This window comes from Sinocyclocheilus grahami, unplaced genomic scaffold, assembly GCF_001515645.1.
Source record: "Sinocyclocheilus grahami isolate Dianchi unplaced genomic scaffold, SAMN03320097.WGS_v1.1 scaffold1362.1, whole genome shotgun sequence".
NCBI classification, from domain to species: Eukaryota; Metazoa; Chordata; class Actinopteri; order Cypriniformes; family Cyprinidae; genus Sinocyclocheilus; species Sinocyclocheilus grahami.
Window position 1 is genome coordinate 79,390 of NW_015506541.1, and position 4,701 is coordinate 84,090.

Consider the following 4,701-nt stretch of genomic DNA (forward strand, 5'->3'; position numbering starts at 1 on the left):
GCAGATGACTCCGGCAAGACCAGAGGCGGAGGATTGTGCATTTATGTTAACAAAGCTTGGTGTACGAACTCTGTCATTGTTGGGAGACACTGCTCAGCTAACCTAGAGTTTCTCACGGTTAAGTGTAGACCTTTTTATCTGCCACGGGAGTTCACTTCCACCATTATAACTGCAGCCTGTATTCCACCGGATGCTAATGCCAAGCTTGCTATGAACGGACTGCATGCGGCCATTAGTAAACAACAGACTGCTCACCCAGAAGGCTGCATTTATTGTCGCGGGTGATTTTAATCACTCCAACTTAAAGACAGTGCTCCCCAAATTTCATCAGCATGTTTCCTGCCATACTAGAGGAGACAAAACTTTGGATCATGTTTACACAAACATTGATGGAGCTAACATCGCGACCCCCCTCTCCCACCTGGGACAGTCTGATCACCATTCTTTGTTTCTCACCCCTAAGTATTCACCCCTCATCAACCGTGTGAAGCCATCAGTGAGGACCATCAAAGTGTGGCCAAGACGCATGTGGCAGGGCATCCAGGTCACCAGTGACTACAAGCCAAGCAACTCCACTCCAACGGTCACAGACGTCTCTTTCCTTAATGAGCTGAATGAATTGTATGCTCGCTTCGACAGTGACAGCAAGGAGACGGCCACCAATATCACACTCTCAGCAGACCACCAGCCCCTCAAACTCACCTCCACAGATGTCTACACCGCATTGAGCCAGATCAATGCACGCAAGGCTGCTGGCCCCGACGGCATTCCTGGACGTGTGCTTAGGGCATGTGCAGAGCAGCTCGCAGGGGTCCTCACAGACATTTTCAACCTGTCCCTCACCCAAGCAACTGTGCCAACATGCTTTAAGTCCACATTCATTGTGCTTGCAGATGACACCACGGTGATTGGCCTCATCAGAGACAACGATGCGACTGCCTACAGGGAGGAGGTACAGCACCTGGCCACATGGTGCACTGACAACAACCTGCTCCTTAACACCAGTAAGACAAAGGAGCTTATTGTGGACTTCAGGAAGAAGAAAGGAAACACGCATGACCCCATCCACATTAGCGGGACAGTTGTTGAACGTGTCTCCAGCTTCAAGTTCCTGGGAACCCACATCTCGGAGGACCTGTCCTGGACCACAAACACCTCCAGCCTGGTCAAGAAGGCTCACCAGCGCCTCTTCTTCCTTAGGACACTGAAGAAGAACCAGTTGTCTTCAGTCATCCTGGTGAACTTCTACCAGTGTGCGATCGAGAACATCCTTTCCAGTTGTATCACAGTCTGGTATGGGAACTGCTCAGTTGCTGACCGCAAGGCACTGCTTTTTGTTACACTTGTTATTACTTGCACTACTGTCTGTACATCCAGAAAACTGAATGATCCATTTGCACACTGGAATATTTTCTATGCACTTTTTAAAATGTCCATTGCACTTGTGTTTTGTACAGCTTAATGTATCGCTTACATATTCATTTGTAAATGATGTTCATATGGTCATACTTTTCTGCTTATAGTGTACATAAACTTATTTCATAATCCATCTGTATAGTATGTTCATAGTACACCTATCTGTATATCATGCTGATAGTATTTAAAAATCTGTAAATTATGTCCATAGTACTACCTTATCTGTATATTTATTGTACATATGTAACATATTGGAGACACTGTATATCCTGTACTTACTGCTTATTGCACTACTGGTTAGATGCTAACTGCATTTTGTTGCCTTGTACCTTACATGCGCAATGACAATAAAGTTGAATCTAATCTAATTTTAGAAAGGGGGCAAAGTATAACGTGCACACTTATCAGCTACGTGGATTTTAGAAAGGGCGCAAAGCATAACGTGCACACTTACCACTTGTGTGGATTTATAGAAAATTGCGCAAAGCTTAACGTGTGCACTTACCATAGTATTTCGATTTTAAAGTTTTCCAAGCATCTGTTTACAGCACTGCCCGAGACAGCATTACACAGGAAGGTTCTCGTAATGCCACCTGTACCTCCCGCTCGATGCCTCAGGAAGAGGGGATATCCTAGTGATCGGGAAACCCCTCAGGGTGACCCAGATACGGTAGACCAGTCAGGGTAGCATGAAAGCGTAACCCCAGCCCGGACGTCCAGGAAATTTTTGCAGTGATGCGCCGGGGGCCTGATGATCACGAAGGCTCCCGCAGAAGCCTGTGCTATGGCCGCATGATCCAGGAAGTATGAAACCGAAAACTGGCTTTTTTTACCGTCTGGACATATATCGACGAGTGAAATAACACTGCAAGTCGAGCACCCGGTTCTGAACCCAGCAGAGGCAGTGCTCATCGAGGACCTACCCTAGAAAAGGGACAGAAACACACAGGTCCCGGAAAACACTGCAAAGAAACTAGCAGAAGTGTTATACACACAACCACCAGCTCATTAGTTTATACACACATATATATATATTTATATACATTTATTTAGACATGGATCGTACTCACCCACCATGGTTCCCGCGTCGGAGCTCTGTCCGGAGAAGCCTCTAGACCGGACCATCAGTAAGATGGTCACTATGAAGCCATAGAACCAACCAAACCTAATAGGTCCAGCATAGGAGACTATAATGCAGGAAATTTCCCAACTAACCTTGGTCAGGTGGAGAGATGGTGGTTACAGGGGAATTAGGAAGGTCGTACACAGCCGACGATCGCGAAAGGGAAACCCCCCTTCAAACTCATCGGCCAGATCCACCTGCGATCCCCACGAGCTCATTCACTTCCGTGCCTCAGCAGCGGAGGGTCCTGAATCGCGAGAATCAGATGGCTGCCCCTCTTTCCTCGAAAAAAAAAGACAAACGAGAGCAGAGCTTTTTCCTTGGAAAAAACGCTCGCAGTGCACGCCGATTGCCCCCTCGGAGTCATCACGTGCGTGCTCTTCGCCCAAACAAATAACGCATAGATCGTGTGTGTCATCAGATGTTAAACAATGTCAACACTGATGCACACATCCTTAAACGCTTTGATAGTGCTCGCCATAATGAGATGAATAGATCGCTCTTACCACAGAAATGCACGCTTCAAACAAAACAGTCAATGAAGACGAAGAAGAGAATGATGTGTGCACCCGGCGCCTATTTATACTATAGTCGCACCGGTAGTGACGTCATGGCTGTCGCCGGCCAACGCGTTGGTGTTTTTTCAATGTATGCTTCAGACACGGGTCACGACGAGTCGTTCCCCATAGCAACCCCTAGAGGACGCAGTTCGAAGTTCCTATGAAAGGGAACTTGAACCTCCCCTCCCTCAAACACCGTAGCAAGAAGCAGAGGTGTAAAGTATTGGAGTAAATGTAATTAGTTACTGTACTTGAGTATCTTTTTGGATACTTTGTAGTTGTACTGAGTTTCAAAGATATTAGCAACTTTCACTCTCTAATTCATTACATTTATTATGAGTGTTGCAGTTACACATTACATTTTGCATGGACCTAGCTTTTTCTGCAGCAGTTTATTTCTGCTACAAAAGATGTGATACTGCCCATTAAAAGTCACTGAAAGTACTGCATCTTGTGCGTTTTGCCTTTACTCGTCCAAACTTTTCAACAAGGCTACTTTATGTGACGTAGCAAGTATTTATGAATCAGAGGTGTTTTATTTATAAGATGAGGACATGACTGCAGCCGGCAATGAGGCCCAAACCAGCACGTCCAGTGCAAGAAGGCTTCGGCTTTTTAATTTGACTTAACATTATTTTATTTATCCATTATACTGAAGAGACCTTTTTTAAAGATATTGTTTTTTGTTTGTTTGTTTTGTTTTGTAATTTTGAGGTGTTCAGTTTTATTTTGGTTTTAGAAATAAACGTGATCGCTCTCCTCACAAATCAATACTTTCTTGTTTTTGTTTCATGCTCTATGTGCCTTGCCCTGGACTTTTATGTCACTTTCTGTCTCCTGTGGTGTTTGTTGTCAGTTTGTAGTCCGTTTGTTCATTGATTCCCCTTGATTAGTCTCCCCAGGTGCGTCCTGTTATCGTGTTAAGCTTGTTAACCCCCTGTTTGTTTATATTCCATGGCGAATGAAATGGTTGTCTGTTTGCCTGTCATTCTGTTCTTTGTTGCCTTTGGTTTTTGCCTTATTGTTTGTTCTAGATTTTCTATGAAATACCAGCACATAGATCCTTGCTTCTGCCTGTTTTCTGCAGCTTCTCCACAACGTGACAGTTGTTCACTGGCATGTGTCTTTGACTAGTGCATCTTTGAGCCTATATTATTATAAGTAAAATACTAAAGTACTGTTAAAATCAGATACTCTAAAACTTTTACTCAAGTTGTTTTGGAATTGCTGACTTGTAATTTGTAATGGAGTAATTTTCACTGTAAGGTATCTGTACTTTAACTCAAGTATGGTTTTTAGGTACTCTTCAGAAGACGCTGTGCTCTGCACTGTGAGGTAGAGGTCTGTGCGGGACTGTTTTTTTAGTCCCACTCCCGCAAGGTTATATTCCGCACCCACCCACTCCCGCTATATATTCACTGTTTGTTCACCCGCTGTCCGCTTAGAATAATTTTCTTCCCAACCAGACAGTTCCTGCTAAATTTAGATCTCGTTTCCAGAATCTCACATTTAAATTTCCGCTACTGAAAGAAAGAGAGATAGCCTACAATTTTGTGCAGAATACACTTTTATTTGTCAGCCTGTTATTTTATTCATCTTTGT